Source organism: Narcine bancroftii, chromosome 4, assembly GCF_036971445.1.
Source record: "Narcine bancroftii isolate sNarBan1 chromosome 4, sNarBan1.hap1, whole genome shotgun sequence".
Classification (NCBI taxonomy): domain Eukaryota; kingdom Metazoa; phylum Chordata; class Chondrichthyes; order Torpediniformes; family Narcinidae; genus Narcine; species Narcine bancroftii.
The window spans coordinates 43,276,088-43,299,353 of record NC_091472.1 but is presented as its reverse complement, the minus strand read 5'-3'; the positions used below and the strand labels follow the sequence as shown (position 1 = coordinate 43,299,353).

General features: G+C 38.7%; 1 long non-coding RNA gene across 1 annotated transcript in view; it reads right to left on the bottom strand.

The window, feature by feature from the left end:
- Nucleotides 1-23,266, bottom strand: part of LOC138760502 (uncharacterized) — a 56,923-nt gene that overhangs the window by 4,455 nt on the left and 29,202 nt on the right. The window lies entirely within an intron of this gene.

The window sequence follows — 23,266 nt, the reverse complement described above, 5'->3', positions numbered from 1 at the left end:
TTGAACCGCAGTCATGATCGCAGCAGATTCAACCTTTACAGTGATCGGGACCAAGGTTTGAGTCCTGCACTGTCTGTTTGGAGTTTGTACTAACAGTGGCAGATACAATGTGCCGGACTATGGGAGTTGCCGGACCACAGAGCCCTGGATAAAAGAGGTACAACCTGTACTAAGGCTCAAAGAGGAAAGAGGGCTGTTAAACTTAATGTTTGATCAAAAGAGGTATAGCCAAAAATGAATGGTGTTGGCAGAGCTATGTACATTGAAGTATGAGTGGCTGTTTTTCCATGTAGATGAGTTTCCTTTCACTGACAACTCACTATTTATAATTTCAAAAAAAATCTATTGGAATCAAAGCAAATTTGGAATTGAAAAGACAAAATATCTCTTCAGCTTTAAAATGTGAAAGCTTCGGATCAGTAGCAAATTGAAGTGATAATTCTGGCTAGACATTTAGAATAACATGAGATGCTGTTCTTTTATCACACACATCCATCACCATGGAGAAACTAGTTCTCAGCACAGACTAGGAATGCCTTTGTGCATTCGAACATTATGAATCATAATGTCCCAGCCCAAAGGAAGACCAATTGGCTCATCATGTTGGTCTTTGCTGACATCCACCTCGTCCCAATTATCATTTCTTTCCTAAAAAGTTTGCAATTTTTTTGGCATATATCCAATTCCCTTTTTAAAAAGTTACTATTGAAACTGCTTTCACCATCCAATGATCCATTTTGTTCTGGATCAAGAAACTTAAAAAAAATACTTAAAACCCTCATTTATCCTCTTGTTCTTTGACAATTATAGTATGTTTAATAAGTGTCTTTCAGTAACTGATTCTCCTGCCAGTAGAAACAGCCTCCTTTTGTTTAATAGTTTTCAAACAGCCTCAAAATGTGATTATTTCTAATAAAACTTATGGAGTCATACAGCATAGAAATGGCCCATTGGGAAAATTGCTCCTTGCTGTCTAAGTTGGCATTTTGGGCTATTCCCAATTCATTGTTATAGAGTCATGCAGCATGAAGCAGGCTGTTCAGCCCAGCTCATCTGTGCTGACCAAGTTGGCATTCTGGGTTAGTCCTATTTGCCTGCAGAGTCTGCAGAGTCAATACTTGATAACCCAGGACCCAGGTCAACCTTCCCAGCAAAGGTCTGACCTTTTAGGATTCTTATTACAGATATGATCTACATGAAAAAAGTTGCCTAAGGTTATCCTTAAATCTTTCCCATTTCATCTTAAACCTATACCCTCTAGTTTGAGAATCATCTATCCTTGTAATTCACTAGGGTGAGCATTTACCAATGCCCCTCATCCTTTTATAAACCTCTATTAGGTCATACGTCAGCCCTCTACACTCAAAGGAATAAAGAACCAGCCTGTCCAAACTTTCCTTATGATTCAAGCTATCCAATCCTGGCAACATTATGATGAATCTCATCTATGCCCCTTACAATTTGTTGATATCCTTTTTATGTCTGGAGGATTAGAATGGCGCACTGTACTCTAAGAGTGGTCTCATCAATACATTGTACCACTATACCATAAGGTATATATATATATCTCTGTTCAAATGACATTTGAATGTCAAGATGGTGGGGCTTCCTTGCTAATGTTCTCTGCTCCATGGAGAACAACTCCAGATGTTTTAGACACTGCATAACTGAAAGCTTTCATTGCTGTACAATTTCTGTTGCAATTTTTTCAAGTCCTGTATATCATCCTCAGGTTAACTGGACTGAATTGAACATTGCCCTGGAATGGTTTAGCAAAAAATATAAAATTCTGTCCAGCTACCAAACAGAAAAAGTACTTATACGTGTTTTAAAATTTAGGTCACTTGTTACAAAGAAAATTATCCTGTTAATAGAGTCACTAATTTTGATAGTTCTGGTGTTATTAAAAGGCTGGAGTTGTATAACTCATAACAACGAATATACCATATGTGCATATAACAATTGATAATGATTTTAAATACCATTCTTTAAAACTTTACAATATGTATTTTATGACCGGGTAAATATTGTAGAAATGCTGGTTATCTTTAAATTGCAGTATTTATTCAAAGAACTTAGCAGAATCTTCTTCTGATAGCATTGGCACAGATGGTGAAAGCTGAAATATAGCTGCACTTGAAGCTTCCGATGCTGAAAATAACCCATAGTCATACATGCCTGATACAGCATTAGCTTTCTAACTCCTGGAGTATCTAATGGATGCTATCATTCATAAACCTGTCTCCCAAAAACAAGTTTCCATCTTGTTGGTGATTACATAAAGCATGGCATTCTGACTGTGAAATGTTAGATCGGTGACCAATTGCAGAGGAAACTGGCTATTTTGAGAAAGATTGTCCACTTATGAAAGTGTTGTGTTAGTGGAGCACTTATAAAAGTCACAAAAGCACAAGAGTGCACCATAAAGTGGTCAGAGGCAAGCAGAATAATAAAGAACGTCATTTAACCTCAGTGAGCAGGAAATAGCTGATGTCAATAGGATGGGTGTTAAGTCTCAAGGAAATAGCTCAGGCACTGTGTCATTGTTGATTAATGAAGCTATTGTTATTGACAGGGTCTTCAGGTCAAAAGGTGATCACATTTTTGGCTAAAAGAAGACGTCTTTATTGTGGTACATCCTTTAAGTGCAAAGCAGACAGTCAATAGTGGAAACAAAATGATGGATCAAATCACACTAAATTCCATCAGACCTGGCTGTGTTTACATGGTATCTGGCTACATTATGTGGCTGCTCTTCCACTCGTTAATAAATGCATCAATACCCCTGTCCTACAATGGACATTTCCTTAGCTTTGCCTTCTAAGCACATTAAAAAAAAGTGCTTTAAATGAAATCAAGATGTCCTAAACAACTCTCAAATATTTCAAAAGGAAAAGAAAAATACATTGGAAAATTATTAAAAGATGCTTAGAATTAGAAATTAATTCTTATTGGCCTCTATCATATGGGTGTTGGAGTCTCAGTTGGTTGTTGATATCTCCTGTACTAGCAAACTAAAAAGAACAACCATGGGTGGATTTTGAAGCATTAAAAAGCTTCAAATCTTATAGTTTAGGTTGCAACTTTGATCCCTGGTGTTGAGGAAAATTCTTGGTAAACTGTTCAAATAATCTAAAGCTCCATCTGGCTGAATTCTTGCTGAGTGCCTGGATGGGAAGATTTAACCAGAGTTACCTAAGACAGAAGTAAGCCACATTTTTTTCAGGGATCAGTTTTCTGTTCTGTTCTGAAACGCTGGGAATGTATCAGTTCTGATTCTGAACTTTGCTTGTACGACTTGGGGTGGCGAGGTGGGGGGGGGGGGGGAGATACAAGTAAATGTAAAAAATGAGAAGCTGGAGAAACTCAGCAGGTCAAGCATCATCCATGGAGAGAAATGGTCTGTCAACATTTCAGGTTTGGAGTCTTTTTCAAGATTAGTTTGGGAAGAGGAGATATTAATCATAAAATAGGGTAGGGAAGAGCCAAGACAGTGTAGAATTCTGCATAAAGAAGGTAGGGAAAGAGATAATTGGGGTGAATATTGTCTGATAGTTTATCTGTCTCTTATTCATTCATTCATTCAGCCAAATTTTGTTGCAAATCTGTATTTTATTCTGTTTGAAGTAGTCTAGAAACCATTGCTCAAGTGTTGCATAGAATTTTAGATGATGTGTTAAACTACCAGTTTCATCTGCCAGCCCGCATGAATGATGCCATGACACTACTTGAAGTAAAGCAACAACTTCTTCCAAGTGGTCTTCACAGCATTTATTTGTTAAGTTATGCCATCACAAATCATTTACCCACTAACTATGTCGGGATGTCTGAGGAAACTCGTAATGGAAAAATTGATTGTCACTAAAATAGTTTTTTTTATATTCATTTTTGGATGACTTGAGGATATGAAAGATGCTTTGCAATGTACATATGGTAGGCATGGGGCTGTGTTGAACAATATTGTTGTGTGTGGAGTGATCAGTTGATATTCATGTGTACATTTTTGACGTTATACAGGCAATGTGAATATCACCAGATTTCTAAAAAAGTCACTAAACTTTTTTTTGAATATTTTATTTTTGATTTTCGAAGACTCACACAAATCCAAACAACACAATCTCTCTCAACAATAGTATATAACAAATGTAGTCTATTTTTTTCCCCTACCCCTCTCCTACACAGCCTCTGCCCATACCCTAATACAACATCAAAACAAACAACACAAGCTCTCTCAACAATGATATGTAACATATGGAGTCTATTTTTTCCCCTACCCTTCTCTCCGCACCCCCACCATACCCTAATACCACAATAAAAAGTTTATACAAATTAAACAAACATTTAAAAAAAATTATTGGTAAAATCACAGACCCTTAAAGGAACTTTAAAAAAAAACTCAAAGTAACCTAAAATAAAAAAGATAAGGAACAAAATACAAGAGCCATCTACCCCCACTTCATTTATCTCAGTCCCTTAACTACTGGCATGGATTATTGCCTTTCTTTTATTCAGAAGGGGTATAATTATATCTGCGTACCAACGTGTTACAGATAAGGTCGTCATACTCTAACGAATGTGTCATATTTCCTCCTTAAATTGTATGTGATTTTCTCCAGGAAATACAACTCTGTATCTTCGTATTCCATTGTGGAATACTTAGTTGGGTGCTGGACTTCTACATGACCGCTATACATTTCCTGGCTACCGCCTAAGCAACCTTCACAAAATGAATTTGGTACATAGACAGTTTAAAACACAAGTCCATAATGTTTCCCAGAAGGTACAATTCCAGATCCACCTTTGTAATTTTTTTTCAGAATCCCCCCCAAGTCTTCGCAGGTTGAATAGATACATGTTCCAATCTCAACACCACACCTAAAGCACATTTCTGAAATTTCTGGTTTGGATTTATGTAAATATTTTGTGGTGTGAGGTACAGTTGATGCAAGAAATTGTATTACACCAACTTGTACCTGGCATTAATGACTACTGTCATTGCTGTCCCGATACAGGATTGACCAGCACAACTCGTAGATTTTTGTGCCTAGGTATGACTCCCACCTTTCCCTCGCCTTATGTAAGCCTGGCTTTGGGCCCTCAATTTGGAATAGGAGATACATCATAGAGATAAAATTACACATATTCCCCTTCTGAATTAGAATCTCATGTCGCTAACCATATAGACGATCCTAAATTATCTCTTAAGAGAGATCTTAACTGAAGATTGTTGAAGAAGATTTTATTCGACAAATCATACCTATTACTCAGCTGTTCAAACAATATGCGCTGCCCCTGTTCATAACAATCCTTGATACACCTGCTCCCCTTCCAACACCAGGTGTCCAGGATCTTAATATCATAGGTATAAATTTGTTTAAGGACAAGGCCACTTAGGAGATAACCCCACCTTCAGCTTGATACATTGATTTTTTTTGCCGTGTACATGTTTTAATATGGGGCTATCCATGTCCCTTGATATTAATTTAGTGACCCACTTGTATATTAACTCTCCTGCTATATTTTCTCCCAGTCCAATTTGTGTCCAGAAGGGGATACTTACCTTTCTCATAGAGAGAAGTGATAAACCTCGATGAGGCAGCCCAATAGAATTTTTTTGAAGTCTGGTAATTTCAGACCTAATTCATAACCCCAATTTTGTCCAATTTTTACATGGACACCCTAGCCAGCTTACCGTTCCACAAGAGCCTCCTAACACATCTGCTGAAAGTCTTAAAGAAGCTCTGGGGCAATGGAATGGGCAAGGACTGAAATAAATATTGTAGTCCTGGTATCACTTTCATTTTAACCCTGCCCACCAAAGTTATGGGCAGGATTCTCCATTTACCAAGGTCGTCTTCAAACTTCCAGAGCAAAGGGGGATAATTGTGTTTATATAAATTATGTAAATCCTTATCCACTTTTATCCCCAAATATTTCATGCCCTCTTATGGCTATTTAAATTGGCTCCCTTGTTGATATTGTCTGTAGCGCCCCTTTGTCAAGGGCATGATTTTTCTCTTCTCCAGATTCACCTTGTATCCTGAGATTTTACAATAATCTTCCAGTGTGGTCCTCAGCCTGGCCAATGAACCCACCCCACCCCCAAACCCCAGATTCGCCAAATATACTAGTATGTCATCAGTAAATAAATTGATTTTATGCTCCTCCTGGCCCACTCTGAACCCTTTTATATTTGGATTGTGCCAAATGGATTCTGCCAGCGGTTCAATAGTCAATATAAACAATGCTGGGTACTGTGGGCAGCCATGCCTACTGGACCTGACCATCTGGAACACTGGAGATATTTGCCCATTCATTATAATTTATCATATACCATATTTACCCAATTTATGAATGGTTGTCCCGATCCAAATCTCTCCAATACTTTAAATAAAAAGTCCTATTCCAGTCATTCTGTGTCCAGAGCTACGGCCATGCCTGGGTCCACCCCCAACTGTGACAGATGCACTATATTAAGTAATCTACATATGTTATCTGCTAATTGACTCTATTTTACAAATTCTGCTTAGTCTGAGTTTGTTAGTTATGGGTAAATATTGAGCATTACCAGTTGGCTATTAGTTTTGCTATAATTTTATAATCTATATTCATAAATGAAATGGGCCGAGAAGAGACAGGATTCAAAGGATCCCTATCTTTTTTGGGATCTCCATAAAAATTGCTGTTGAGAAAGACTCTAGGAGGGTCTGCGTCTCTGCCGCCTGGTTCACCACCCCCATAATAAGTAGCATTAAAAAATCTTTAAACTCTATAAAATTCAACCGGGAATCTATCCTCCCCCAGCCCCTCTCTTTCATCCTGATCCAAATTTGGTAATTCCAATGCAAGAAAGAGTCATCTATTTTAGCTGATTCTGATTTATACAGCTCTATGTCAAAAATTCTAAATGTTTCATTTATATCTTTAGGTTTGTATAAAATTTTGTTTTCTCCCATTTGGATTGCATCAATTGTTCTTGACACCTTTCTGTCCTCACCTGCCAAGACAAGTGAGTCCTGTGGGCCCTTTCCCCCATTTCATAATACTGTTGTTTCGATCTTAGGATCATCTTTTTTTATCCTATATGTTTGCATTGTATTGTATTTGTGCTTTTTAATTGATTAAATTCCTATATTTATCCTCAGAGCCCAGTCTTTGATCATCTTTTTCCAATTGGATAATTTCCTGTTCAAATAATTTATCTCTTTCATATGCTCCTTTTTTATTGTATCCAATTATCTGGCCCCTTAAATAAGCCTTCAGTGTTTCCTATAATAGGATACTATTGGCAGTAGAGGGACAGTTTGTCTCACAGAACAACTCTACCTGAGCTCTAATAAAGCATCATAATTCTGGTTTCCCCAACTGCAGTGAATTAAAACACCATCTATATGTTGTGGATTGTTTATCTGCCATGACAATTGACAGAGCCATGGGTGAATGGTCAGGCAATAACCAAGCCGTGTATTCAGTCTCCACTTTCCTACCCTCCAATTAGCCCAATGCCAAAAATAAATCAATTCTAGAGTAGGAATCGTGTTTTCCCAAGTTAAATAAATAATCCCTCTTTCCCGGATGTTGCCTTCTCCAGACATCTATAAAATTCAACTCTTTCATAAAGGCCAAGGTAGTTTTGGTTGTCCTGGTTCTCATTACACTTTCCTTGCTGACTTGTCCAAGACTGGATCCAGACAAAAGTTGAAATCTCCTCCAATCAAAACATTCCCACACTCCTCTGTTACTTTCAAAACATATATTTTGTATAAATTATTTATCTTCCAAATTCGGGGCATATATTTTCATGAATGTCCATAATACTTAGTATATCTGACAATGAATATCACAAATCTCCCAGCCAGATCAATGACCACATCCCAGACCAATACACTTTCCTATGAAGATGGCCACTCCCCTAGCTCTGGAGCTAAAGGAGGATGCCACCACCTGACCCACTCAACGCCTATTAACTCTGTGTTCTTAATTTGTGAGGTGGGTCTCTAGTAAAAACACTATATCCGCTTTTATTTTTCTCTTTATCGACCCATTCAGCCCATTTACTCACAAATTTGATTATCTTATCCATTACCCCAGAGCACTCCATCACTTTCATCTTTTTCCATGATACTTATCCTCTTTTCAGCTTATCTTCCATGGAACCCAAACTCAGATGACCACGTTCCAAATAAAACCCAAACAAACTTTAAAAAAAACTAAAATCAACAAATCCTAAAAAAACAAAAAAAATACCCCCAAATAATCCCCTTCCCATTCTTCTTGACTTCTCCTTCCCCTCCTGGTTCCAATATCTGAGAAACTAGTGCCAACTCCCCCATTATTTGGAGTGTGCCTATTACATCCATCTACCATAAATATTCATGTATAATGCATTCCATGTATAACAAGACCCCCCCCATTTTTGAGGGGAAAAAGGGTGAAAAATTTTACCCCGTGTATAATATGACCCCCTCCCCTCACCTGCCTGAGTCACGCTGCTGTCTCTCACGACCTTTCACTCTCCTTGTTTCTAGAATTCTTTAAGCTGTGTAACTACCTGACATATCAGCACTTCTCAAATTCTGCTCCTTTGCATATTTAATTACCCCAACATCAGGAACTAAGTAGCTAAGAGCTTAAGCTCCAGAAATTCCTCCATAAACTTTCCATCTCTTTTACTTTTTTTCCCTTCCTTTGAGATGCTCCTTAACTGATCCGCCAGGCTGCCCTGCTGCTCGCTTGCCCGAGTCGCGCTGCCGTCTACTGCTCGCCCACCTGTCCGCCCGAGTCGCGCTGCCGTCTACCACTCGCTTGCAAAATTTTTTTAAAATTTTACTCTCGAGTATAATGCGATCCCCCCCCTCCTATTTTTGAGGGGAAAAAGGGGGGAAAATTTTTTGCATTATACTCGAATATTTACGGTAACTCCAGGGTAACTCTGATGATGACGTGCAGGCTGCCTTCAGGGGAATGAATCTGAGGAAAGCATCCAATCTGAACAGAGTACCTGACCATGTATTAAAACTCTGTGCTGACCAATTTGCCAGTGAATTCATGGTTATCTTCAGCATCTCACTCCACTAGGGCATAGTACCCATCTGTTTCAAACAGGCATCAATCATACCTGTGCCCGAGAAGAGAGTGGTATTCAGCCTAAATGACTATCAACCACTGGTATTCACATCAACAGTGATGAAGTGTTTTGAAATGCTGGTGTTGAACCAGCATTTGAATGCCAACATGGATCCATTCCAATTTGCCTATCATAGCAACAGGACTACGGTGGATACCATCTCACTAGCTCAACACAAAGCCCTGGAACACCTGGACAGAAAAGGTCCATATAACAGGATCTCAAAATCACAAGAGAAAGGAACAGAAGTAGGCCATTCAGCCCATTGAGTCTGCTCTGAATATCCACCCTGAGCTAAACCTTTCTTACATCTAGTTCCAATTTCCAGCCTTTTCTCCATATCCCTTGATATCCTGATTAATTAGATACCTATCAATCTCTCCCTTAAACTCCTCCAATGATCAGGCCTCCACAGCTGTATGTGGCAAAAAATTCCCTAAATCCATGACCCTCTGGCTAAAGAAGTTTCTTCTCATCTCTGTTTTCAATGGGTACCTTCTAAGATTGTGCCCTCTTGTCCTAGATTCACCCACCAGGGGAAACAACTTATTCACATCTACTCTGTCCAATCCTTTCAGCATTCAAAATGTTTCTACGAGATCCCCTCTCATTCTTCTATACTCCAATGAATACAGTCCAAGAGCCGTTAAATGTTCCTCATATGTTAGCCCTTGCATTCCAGGAATCATTCTGGTAAATCTTCTCTGTACTCTTTCCAACATCATTACATCCTTTCTAAGATAAGGGACCCAAAACTGCACACAGTCCGCCAAATGAGGTCTCACCAGTGCCCCATAGAGCCTCTTCAACACCTCACAAAATTAACTTTTGTGTGAATAACCATGTCTTGGTGAATTTCTATTGCTGCTGGGTTTTGGGGTCCTCAGGACCCGTCACAGGGAGTACCTATATGTGATTCCATGTATGTAGTCTGACAATAAACTTGAACTTTGAGATTGCAGCTGCTCTATAAAGAAGAGTAATTAAAATGCTTTAGTTGGTCTAAAGCAGTCTCTTACTGAAAGCCCTAGAAAACACATTTCTGTAATCTCCAGGCTACATATATTAAAAACAGTCAAAAATCGAACAACCAAAGTAAAGAATCCTTTCTGACTTGATACATCAACGAACCAAAACCTTTAGGTGGGAAGACAATACTTCAAATAAGGAACATTACCACAAAGTGCAAATAATGAGCGATGTTAACCAATAGCAAGCTACTCCATGTGGAAAGTATAATACTGGTTAAGATGCTGAAGTAAAGTGAATGTTTTCATTCAAAGCTTGATTCACCACCATTAAAGTTGTGTCAAGGATGGCATGGTATGTTGAACACAGTAGATTTCCAGGAACAATTTAATTTTCATGGTCTAAACCCTTCAACCTACTCTGTTCAGAATCAGAATTTATTGTCATGAACAATTCTGTGTTTTCCGGCTGCATCATAGAGCAAACATTCAGATTATAACCTTCTTACAACATTACTATATATAAAAAAAACAATAAACAATACTAGTGCATGAAAAGTAAGGCAGTGTCTTTGGTTCATTAACTACTCAGGAATCTGATGGCAGCAGGGAAGAAGCTGTCTTTGTGCCATTGAGTGCTCATCTTTAGGCTCCTGTAACTTTTGCCCAATGGTAGCAAAGTAAAGAGGGTATGGCCTGGGGGATTGGGGTCTTTGAGGATACGGGCTGCTTTATTAAGACACTGCCTCATGTAGATGTCCTTGATGGAGTGAAGTCTGGTGCCTGTGATGTCACAGGCCGAGTTAACAACCATCTGGAGTTTATTCTTGTCCTGACATTTGGCACCTCTATAACAGGGAGTGATACAACCAGCCAAAATGCTGTCCCCACTACACCTGTAGAAGTTTATGAGAGTGGTCTGTGGCATACAGAATCTCCTCAGACACCTCAAAAGTATAGCCGCTTGCGAGCCTTCTTTGAGATTGCATCATCGTGGAGGCTCCAGGACAGGGATTTGAAATTCTTGAGCTGATGACCTGGAGATTAATGGTAGCGAAGAATTAAATTGAGGGACAGGCCAGGTTTTTGAAATATATGCAGCTTTATTTTATTTGTCGCTTTACAAAGTTTCCATTACACCCAATTTATTTTGGTGTACATGAATATGTAAACTGCTGGCATGGTGTTGAAGAAAAATATTGCCCTTGCCATAGCATGTTATAGGTGTTCCATTTGAACATTGTCTTTTTTGATATTATGGCAGAATTTGTTTGATGGTTAGGGAGCTTGTACAGTAAATGCAATATATCATAGAACAACATAAATTATGAAGTTCTTTTCTTATTTTAACTCTAATCTATTTAAGCTTGCTGTTCCTGGTCTCTCAGAAAGAAGCATTTTAACCAATAATTGGTAACGTATGTTGTCATATTATAACATGCTTTGGATTTCTTCACTCGTACTTACTCCTCTACCATTCACACACCCTTTCCAGAGCTTTGGATATGATTTGGATATCAGTTTTACATGAAAGAACATGTAATAATGTCTGAGATTTCAACAGCATTTTAAGATGGCCAAGGAATGAACAGATTGTAGATTTAAAACAAAAAGGGCAGTGGGTCTTTTGTCGGAGCTTCAATTCCACATAACCTGATAAATTGTTTCCATGGGCCTTTTCAAAATGAGCAAAATGTTTCCATTGTTTGTCCTGTTCTCTGGCTTATTGGCGTAGTTTTCTTTTAGATGCTGTGTAAACAAGCTGTGCTGCTGAAGGACAAGAGTTCAGTCACTGTCCTGTCCTAATTCTTGGCATTGCTCGTGGAAGAAAAATAAAAAATTGGAACAGAAATGCTATTTCATGTCAAGAATAAAACAAATTGATTGAAACCAGAAAAAGTCTGTTTATAAAGACTTGCATTTAGATGGTGCCTTTTACTCCCAAGTGCTTTGCTGCCAAATAAGCTCTTTTACTGAGGTTTACTGAGGTAAAACATAACTTCTTTGTGTAAAACTTCCGACAAACACTAATTTTATGACAAGTTAATAAGTTGTGATGTTAATTGACATGATAAATGTTGCTCAGGACATCATTTGGTTCTTTTTTCCAAATTCTATGTCAAACTGGGAAAATTGCCTCAATATTTTGTTGAGAAGATGGCATCTCTATTAGAATGTGGCTGACAATAAATTAACTTTATTTTTTCTCTCTCCACAGCTGAGCAGTTCCATATTTTTTAGTTATATTTCACATTTATAGGTTCTGTGGCATATTGCTTTTGTACTTATTTTTATTAATTGTAACACAGACATAATAGAGTCATAAAGTCATGATTCAGGTTCTCATTCAAATGCTGTCAGGAACTCAGGTTCCACCTTTCTCTTCTGTTGCACATTCCAAGTTTTCAATACGCTCTAAGTGAAAATGTCCTCCTGAAACACCTTCAAATTTTCTCATCCCTTATCTTAAATCTGTGTGCTCAAGCTTTATTTGTTTATGACAGGGGAAATGATTAGTGCAGTCTTTCCTATCTATGCTTCTCATAATTTTATATATCTCAATCATGTCTCCCCTTCTCCGCTCCAAGGAAAATAGACCTAGCTTCTACAGTGTTCCCTCAAAGTTAAAACACTCTGTTCCAGGCAATATTCTGGGGATTCTCTTCTGGACCCTGTCCGGTGCTGTCACATCCTTCCTACAGTGTGGTACCAGAACTGCATGCAGTATTTCACCTGAGATATGACAAATATCTTACAAATTTTGAGTATAATCTTTCTTCTTTGGTGTTCAATGTCCCAGCACCTCAATATTCTTTGCTAATCACATTACCTATTAGCACAGCCAAGTTCAATAATTTGTTCTTGCACAGCAAGATCCTTCTGTTTCTTAATGCTCCCAAGCACCTGACCATTATTTTAGAATTAGACATATAGCATGGCAACAGGCCCTTCTGGCCCATGAACTCATTCTGCCCACTTACACCCAATTGACCCTTAACCCTGTATGTTTCGAAGGGTGGGAGGAAACCGGAGCACCCAGAAGAAACCAACGCAGACACAGGGATAATATACAAGCTCCTTACAGACAGCACTGTATTCAAAGCCCTGTTGCTGGCGCTGTAACAGTGTTGTGTAACTGCTATGCTAACTGTGCCATATGACCTATTATGATGTTATGTCCTAGCCTCATTAGTACTCCTAAAATGCATTACCTTACACTTATCAGTATTGTATGCCATCTGCCATTTCTCAGCCCATTTCATTAACATATCAATATCGCCTTGTAGCCTAAGACTACCCTCCATGTTGTCAAAAACTCCACAAATTTTAGTGTCATCTGTGAATTTGAAGATCACTCCACCTGCACATGTGTACAAATCATTCAAGTGTATTGAAAATAGCAAGGGCTTTAGCACTTATCTCTCTGGAGCATAATCAGTCACAGGGCTCCAATCACAAAACGAAACCTCTACAATCACTATCTTTCCGTTGTTGCCAAGTCAATTTTTCATCCAGTTTGCTATTAAGCTTATGGACCCCAACCCTTTGCAAAAGTGTCCATTGTGGGACCTTGTTGAAAGCCTCACTGAAATCCATGTAAATTATGCCATGGACATTAGGGTCCCCAGTTAATGTAGCGGTTAGCACAACACTGTTACACGTCAGCGATCACCACTGGGGTTAGAATCCTGCGCTGTCTGTAAGTATGTTCTCCCTGTGATTGCATGGGTTTCCTTGTGGGCTCTGGTTTCCTCACACCGTTTGAAATGTATAGGGATTGTAGGTTAATGAGGTATATTGTGGGGCACAGGGTCATGAGCTGAAATGGCCTGTTGCAGTGCTGTATGTCTAAATTTAAAATCTAGATTTAAATTTAAAATTTAATACATCTAAATTTAATACATCTACATTTAAAATTTAATACATCCACTGCACTGTCCTTATTGATACTGCTTCAAAAATTTCAATCTGGTTAGTTAAACATAAAGATATAGTGGATGGAATGAGTCAAAGGTTGGTTCCTCTATTGCTTGTAATATTTTCAGGAGGGTTATTTTGATCACTTACATAGAGCTTCAGTTTTTTTTAAATTTAAGACATATATCAGACATTTTTAGCTTATGGATCTGTCTGTTTCAAATCCTTCCCCAGCACTGTGTTATCTTATGTCACTCACCCCTGCATCTGTTTTAATATTTCTCAATTGTTTAGAAACAATTGTTCTGAATAAACATTGTGCTTTTTCACATCATATGCTTTGTATCTAATCAAAAATATTAGCAGTGTGCTTTGTGCAATATAAGCAAATTATTCTCCCCAATTAAGCTACCGGGAATCGCAGCGTTTCCTTTGTTAGCACCAGAATTTTATTTAAACACAATGAAAATGGTATCCTTTTCAGTCAGACATTCAAAATTTGGAAATCAGAAAGCATATGAATTTTGAATAAGAAAACCATGATCAAAGTAGCCATTTCCTCTTGTAAAGACTACAAGGGTTTTCAACAGGCTGAACTCAGAACTCACAACCTGTCTTCAAAATGGGGTTTTCACCAACCCTGCCAGCTTACCAAGTTGCAGCCTCCAAAAGCTACTACGGAACTGACTTCTCTCTCTCTCTAAGAGAAGAATCCTGTTTTCTTTCCTCTCTCTGCTTGTAAAAACCAGAACCCCTCCTAAGGCTCCGAATCCAATCCTTGAAAGATCTTTATCAGCACTTGTGCCTGGACTTTGTTCCATTTGCACCAACTTCTGAAGTTCTTTCCAAAGCAATTCCATTGTCTTTTGCAAAGCCACTGGTGCCTGAATATCTGGCTTCAGCAAAGCTCCTGGATTTTTAATGAGATGTAAAGAGTAAGTATCTGTTTGTGAAGTGGCCTACACTAAACCCTCCACAATCTATCTCTTTTAAAAACATATTTATATATAATATAATATATAATATAACCGATAACAGTCATCACAGAACTTTTCACTCAGAGTGAATTGTTCTATTGTTAAAATGACCATGTTACAGTTGTTATTAGTAGGGATTATATTAATATAATGTAAGTAATCCCTAAATTTAGTAAATTTACAGTGTAACATATTGATTCTCAGAAAAAAACAGCAAAAATAAGCCTATCAGGTCTAATTACTCCATATGTTTTGATTTAGAACTTTCTCATAGCATTCCCAATTCCTTTCTCACCAGAAGCATAAATTAATCTTATTCAATGAGTCATAGCCAACATTGTAAGCCCAGGTAATTTACAGAATCTTCCTGCCACCCAGCACAAATCCAGTCTACCCTCCTGGTCTCCTCCAACATCATGAAGATAATTTTTGATAACTTATTGGAAAGTCTTGTGCAAATGTAGCAGCACTAGAAAGAGATGTTTGGCCTGGAAGTCAGCCTGAAGAAAACTGAGGTCCTCCATCAGCCAGCTCCCCACCATGACCACCAGCCCCCCAACATCTCCATCGTGCACACTGAACTCAAAACGGTCAACCAATTTACCTACCTCGACTGCACCATTTCATCTGATGCAAGGATCGACAAAGGATAGACAACAGACTCGCCAAGGCAAAGAGCGACTTTGGAAGACTACACAAAAGAGTCTGGAAAAACAACCACCTGAAGAAACACACAAAGATCAGCGTGTACAGAGCTGTTGTCATACCCACGCTCCTGTTTGGCTCCGAATCATGGGTCCTCTACTGGCATCACCTACGGCTCCTAGAACACTTCCATCAGCGCTGTCTCCGCTCCATCCTCAACATTCATTGGAATGACTTCATCACCAACATCGAAGTTCTCGACCTGGCAGAGTCCGCAATCATCGAATCCATTCTGCTGAAGACCCAACTGCACTGGGTGGGTCACGTCTCCAGAATGGTGGACCATCACCTTCCCAAGATCATGTTCTATGGTGAGCTCTCCACTAGCCACCAAGACAGAGGTGCACCAAAGAAGAGGTACAAGGACTGCTTAAAGAAATCTCTTGGTGCCTGTCACATTGACCACCGCCAGTGGGCTGATATCACCTCCAACCGTGCATCTTGGCGCCTCACAGTTCGGCGGGCAGCAACCTCCTTTGAAGAAGACCGCAGAGCCCACCTCACTGACAAAAGACAAAGGAGGAAAAACCCAACACCCAACCCCAACCAACCAATTTTCCCTTGCAACCTCTGCAACCGTGCCTGCCTGTCCCACATCAGACTTGTCAGTCACCAACAAGCCTGCAGCAGACGTGGACATACCCCTCCATAAATCTTCGTCCGCGAAGCCAAGCCAAAGAAAAAGAGAAAGAGAAATCTTCTCCATGATCCAACAAAACAAAAACAAGCAAAATCAGAAAATGGTGGGAATAACTCAGCAGGTCTGAAAGCATCTGTGAAAAGAGAATAAAAAGAGGTCCTTCATCAGAACACCAGCATCTGCATCCAACATACCATAAAAAAAAGATAACTCCTCGACAAGAGCTCAGGTTTAAAATGTTGGCTATATACCTTTGCCTCTCAATGCTGAGTTCCTCCACCATTGTCGTGCATCAACCTTCTTCAGAACTTTTCAGTAACCCTTGTCGTTGAGAAGTTATCCAAAATGCTCTTCCACAGCCATTCCTGGTTCTAATGAAGCATCTTGTTCAACAGATGAAGACTGACCTGCTGAGTGTTTTCAGCATTTACTACTTTTAAATTTTAGTTTTCCTGTCTTTGCCATTTTTGAATTTCAAACTAGACCCCCTTTTTGACCTCCCAGGTTAAACTTCAGCTGCTGGAGTAAGGCCAGTCGCAACTAATGCAGCTCACTGTCATTAGGGCATTAGTTTTAACTGATTATGGGCCAAACTTGGAGCCAAATCTCTGAGCTCAAAAGTCTTCCAAGAGATTGCCACCTGCTAAGCAAATGGCAGATTGAGGGCCCTCTTCACTCAGATTTTTGAACTTTGGCAAGCAACCTAGGCAGTTGACAACAATATAAATCTTTTCCTTGACCACTGTTTCTTGGAAAATAACAACGATTGAAACTTTGTGTCCCACTGCCTTCAAATGGATTGCTGACCTTGCCTTATAACTCTGGGTGCACATGATTCCTTGATGGCTCAATGGGAAAGCACAGAACTTTATGGTGGACCCCCTGTGTGGTGAGGAGGAGCAGGACCACAGTGAGCTCATTGCTGTCTCTGCCTCAGCTTTCATTCCTTCTGATAAGGACGCGCTTTCCAGGAGCACTCTGATGGGCGGGGTGGGGGGGGGGGGTGTTTTGCATTTTGCACCTTGAGCCTCTTCCACAATTCAATCAAATCTTGGCCAGGTGCTAATGTTCAGACTTCTTGATATGTGTCTTTACTTTGCATATTTAATGCTCTGCTGTTTGTAGCTTCTATTGAACAGAACCTGGTGGTGAAGGCTTTCTCGAATCTGAGAATCAACATGGTCTGGCACATGAGGAATCACCCTATTGACAATGCCTTGGCTGAATTTCTTTCCTTTTCCCCTTTAACTAGCAAATCAGATTTATTGTCTGTCTATTTTTGTTTAAATTTAGACATACAGCCTACAAACCCTTCCCACTCAAATATCCCAATCAAACTACAACTTCTGTACATTTTTTTAAAGGTAGGAGAAAGTTGGGGCACTCAGAGGAAACATAGACAGACATGGAAACAATGGATAAACTCCTTATAGACAGCACTGGATTCAAACCTGGGTTGCTGAGGCTATAATAGCCTTGCTAGAATGAACTCTGGAAGACTATCCATTTAGTACCAATAATTAAGACTCACTTGTTTGGATAGGTGAACTCTAGGGAATTATCAGAAAGCAAGATGAAGAATCGTTCTTATCTTCATTAAATTGACAGTATGTGTGACCTCAGGGAATCAGCGATGTAGGACATTGTTTATTCTTAACATGGCTCCTTGAGGCATTTTTTTAACTTCTGCTTCCATCTTTCAATTACCAGTCTCTGGCTCGACATTCTGTGTCCCCCCACCCCCCCCCCCACTCTCCCCAGCTCCATCTGCCCATCATTTTTTCACCCCAACCCCCTCACTTCATCTTGTTCCACTAATCACCCTGCCTCTCATTCTATATCCTGGGAACCTTCCCTTTACACTATCAAGTCCTGATGCAGTGTCCTTACTTGATACTTTGACCACCCTTTGCCTTCACAGATCCTGTTTAACCCACTGAGTTCTTCCAACAGTGCTTTTGCTCCAGATTCTAGCCTTGTGTGTCTCCTGTGAGTTCTTGTTGTTGTCCAGGGACTAATGGGTGAACTTACTACAACATTTAGGAAGAAACTAATCTGATGTTTGCTTAATACTCAATGGCAGCATTCACTTACACAGTGACGGATTGCCGATATCTACTGCATCAAGGCACAGTGAATATAACTTTTTTGCTTCCTGTCCTGACCATACCTCCAATATCTTTGGTAATGGATTTACAGATGTTAATGACCTTGCGTATCTCATGTAAGTGGCTTTTATGTACAAGGAATGCCTATTATCTGGAATTCAAGCAACTGGTAAAAATAAATCACAGAGAATAAATAGGTAAAATATATCCAAGATTAAAATGACCACACATTCACTTTTAGTTCACCAATCATGCAACACATAACCTCAAACAACTGGAAAATTTACTTATCCAGAATCTGCCAATCGCCGTAGGTGCCACATACCAAGGATTTGCTGTATAACATGAAGCTTAGGCAGAGAATAGAGTCATTGGGAAAACAGCTCAGCTTAAGCCTATGTGGGGCCTTACTTCAAAAGTATATAATTTGGAGATTACCAGCAAGAGAATATTACCTGGATGTAGATCAAAAGTGGTGATTCACAACATGACAAGAAAGTATGCTGCAGGAATCAGGGCTGGGCTGGTTGCACATATTAACAATTTGTATGGGATTGGAAGTGGTATGATTCATAAATTTGTGGATGACACTGAAGAAGTTCGTCCAAGGCTACAAAGGATTTAGATCAACTGGGAACGTGGGCAAAGAAATGGCAGGTGGATTTAACTTAGACAAGTATGGTGATGCATTTTGGGAAGTTAAAGCCAGACAGGACATACACAGTAAATAATAATGCCTTGGAGAATGTTGTAGAGCTGAGAAATAAGGGTAGGGAGTCTAAAACTAAAGGGCATAGATTGAAGGTGAGAGAGGCGTTATTCCACGGAGAGGGTGGTGGTATTTGGAATGAGCTTCCTGTGTTAGAGATGGATGAGATACATGGTTAAGAAAGGTTTGTGGAATATGGGCCAAATACAGGCAAATAAGACTAATTCAAATGGGCATCTTGGTTGACGTGGATATGTTAGACTGACGGGTCTCATTCCATGCCATGTAACTCTTTGACTCAATTGAAAAGTAAAACACAAAAATCTGTAGACACCATGGTTGAAGTAAAAACAGATCAAGCAGTGTCCTTTATATAGCAAAGGTAAAAAATACATAACCAGTCTTTCAGGCTTGAGCCCTTCATTAAGGTAGGGTTCTGACTCGGTTGTCTAAGCAGGACCTTTTTGTCCATCTCAACTCATTTATCTAGGATATCGCTATACTTTCTGCCCAACAAATTCCTCCTTATTGTTGCATCTTTTTACATAATAATCACAACTGTTCAGTGTTTGTTCCTTTTTCTAGGGTCAATTACGTGCACTGACCATCCATTAGGGTAATAAATAATCCTCTGTTGCATGTAGCAGATTCAGGTTCTTTTTTCTGAAAGTAACTTTGAAATTGAATGGAATGTTAATCACATTGTGTGGTTTACATGTGTAGCCATACGACAGAGGTCAAATTTCTACTCTCTTAACTTCATGCTACAGTGTAATATGGTCAATTGTTATATCTATTTACCTCACATAATGATCACTTTTTATGCTGTGAAATAATTTGCTTCCATTCTGGAAACAACTTAATTTTAAATCCATCTTTGAAACTATTGCCTAATATCCTCAACAACACTTTAATCTATTCAAAAAATGTCCATGTAAAAGAAACTTGATGTACTGTAGAAATCAAATATTTCAAAGGTGAAAGTAATTACCAGTAAATTAAGTGCTTACAGAGAATTGTTCAATTTCTGGAACTGTCCACTGACATATTTGTTTAAACAATGAATTTTAATGGTGTAGTGATTAGTAAATTGTCCATTCACCTCAGGGACTTATTTTGAACTGAGCTGGGGCACAGAATCATTTTCTTTCAGTCACCGCTACAGTGTACTCTGGCTTTGGGCACAAAGGGCTCATGGTAATAAAATAGATTTGCTTTGTTCACCCAAGAGATTATTTGTGCCTTACAACACTGGCAGTCAGGAACAATGATGACATCAGGTTGACACCTGTTGGTAAGTACCCTACCTAAATTAGCCCTACTCCCTGCTCTTCCTGTATATTTTTCCTTTTCATATCAAATCATATTTTCTGCAACTACAAACAAAAGCAGAAGTATCGCAAAATAAATATAAGTAAGAGAAAAAGATAACGAATGAGAGAAGGTGAAAGACATGAAGAGAAAGGAAACAAGAAAGAACAAAGTATGGGGATTAATTTTTTTTAGTTTATCTGTTAATTCAAACTTTGCTCCTCTCCAATGCAATCTTTCACATCAGGAATGACCAACTGTTCAAGTTATGCCATACACTTGACTTCTGTCCATAATTTCAAACACAGCCCAAGGATTTGCATTCTTTCCAGTAAACACAGCTCGAGGGAAAACGTTGACCTAATATGGGAAAATAGTTTAGCCTGCGAATGGACATTTTGACTGATTGACTGTGTTGGCAAAATCTGTTAGTGCCATACCATGCATGAATATTCCTGCTGTGGCAATAAGTACAGGCATCAAAAGGTTTATCAAGTCAAAATACAATAGCTGGCTAAAATTAACAAAGGCCTGAATGCTCCAGTTCAACTGACATTATTTTGGAACAAATTCTTGTGAAATGCTAGGTTTTCCTGATTTCTGATGAACATGAACCGCAGACCAACCATGGAAGAAATGTATATAAAAGGGATTTATGTTCTGTTAAACTCCATAAGGCTCAGTTTTATAAATATTTGCAACCAAATCCAAATGACTGACAAGAAGATTTAAAGGCAGCATTTATTGATTTTGCTCCTGACCTCACTTGATTTATTTTTCCAAAGGATGGTTTCAGTCAGAGGCTTATCCAAATGATCTCTTTTCGAAAACAGTTACAAGATTGCCTGGAAGGGCTGTTGGTCTCTGCTGCTCACACAATGTTGACCTCATATGTGCTCCTTCAATTATTATGAAATTTCAGATTTTTTTGAAAATTTGTTAATTATTTACATTGGGACTACTAAGTGATGTGGTTTCCTAACTTAATTGAAACGATGCAAACCCTCCAGCATAATTACATCCATTGAGAGTACACAAAACCATATGACAAATTGCCTTTTTCCGGCTTTTTTGTGTGTGTCTGAAACATTGAGTGAATGTTTCACATGTGCTGGCATTGATGAGCTTGGCTTTGACAAATCACACCACCAAATTGGACTCTGTCCTGCCATGAAGGATGCAAACTTGTTTTGATTGCGTGAAGGTTTACTGCAAATGTCAGAAACTTTTCTCCAACGTATGTTACCAGTGGGAAAAGGCAGATGTTTAAAATCTGTTCAAGTTTGGCTAGTTGCATTATTTCAACCACATCTCAAAGTTTTCAGGCATGGTTGTTTTCAAATGCAACAATGGAATTACCATAATGTGGCATTGTTTGGCGCACAGAGACACAATGACTTGCAATTTGTTTTAGAGAGTTTTCATGCTTCACATGGGAAGAATTCTATATTCTCCGTGTTGCAAACTTGCATGCTCATTCTTTATTCCATATCATTTGAATTCCTGGTGTCTGCTACAAAGCCCTTGTACCAAAGGGTGCAGTAGTATATATATTGTCTTCTTTAAAATAGAGATAATTGACTGTATCTCCTTCTTCAGAAGGCTTGCTTTCAAAATAGTAATTGAATGGGTGAAACGTGCTGGAATCAAATACTTGGTGGCTTAGCTTCCTGATGCAATCAAGTACATTTGGCACACTAAAAAATAAAAGACACTGCTTGTGATGTCTGAAGATACTGCACTTAAAGGACCAAAACTATTCTTTCCTCCAGGTGTTAATATTCATGGTTTGATAAATGAATAAATTCAGTAGAAATTAATTTTTATTTCTTAAACTTGATAGGCTGTACAGAATTAATTGGCTGTGCTTCTGATCAAGATTTAGGATGTCGAGTTAATCTAAAGTAAAGATAATCAATGGCAGCAAAACAGCAGAAATATTGAATGTTGACCATAGGCTTAGAGAAAAATAATGACCAATTCCTTGGAGATAATTAACAAACTGAAAACACCTCGTAAAAATAAAACCACTGGTCAGAATAGGATGCCTACTCTCACATTAAATAATGTTAGGAGAAAAAGCAGCAGATGTTCTATTTCTTACACAATTACACATTATTGAAATGAAATTTGCCAGAGACTTGACGATAGGTTATGTGATTTCTGTGTTTAGAAGAGGATGTAGAACATTGGAAGATTAGACAAATTTTCTTAGCTCCTGTGTTTGAAAAGATCAAGGATTCCCTATTCAAAAGTAGAATTGAAAAGTACGTGGAAGCCAAATTATTAGTAAGAGCGATCAACTAGGGTCTCAAAAATAACAAGAAAGATTGACTGATCGACTGTCTGTTGGCAAAATCTGTTAGTGCCATACCATGCATGCATATTCCTGATGTGGCAATAAGTACAGGCATCAAGTGGTTTATCAAGTCAAGATACAATAGCTGTATCTTTTTTTTTCAGAACTAACAAGAAAGATTACACAAGAATGGCATTCTAGATACAATATACTTTGACTTTCAAATGACGTTTGATAAAATACCAATCGTAGACACATGAAAAAATTGAGAACCTTCTCATGAGGGCCACTGTTGAGTCATGCAACAAATAGCAGAAAGAATGGCAAACTTGCTATAAAGACAGATCTATTTATATTGGAATATTGCTATTCTTGGCATGAATAATGGCTTTCCATGATAAATAGCTCTTATTGAAAATAACATATTTCATGCAGCTACCTATTTTTGTCATTAATTTGAGTGGCTTTTCTTATTTAATGCTACTGGTATGGCAGAAACTGTAA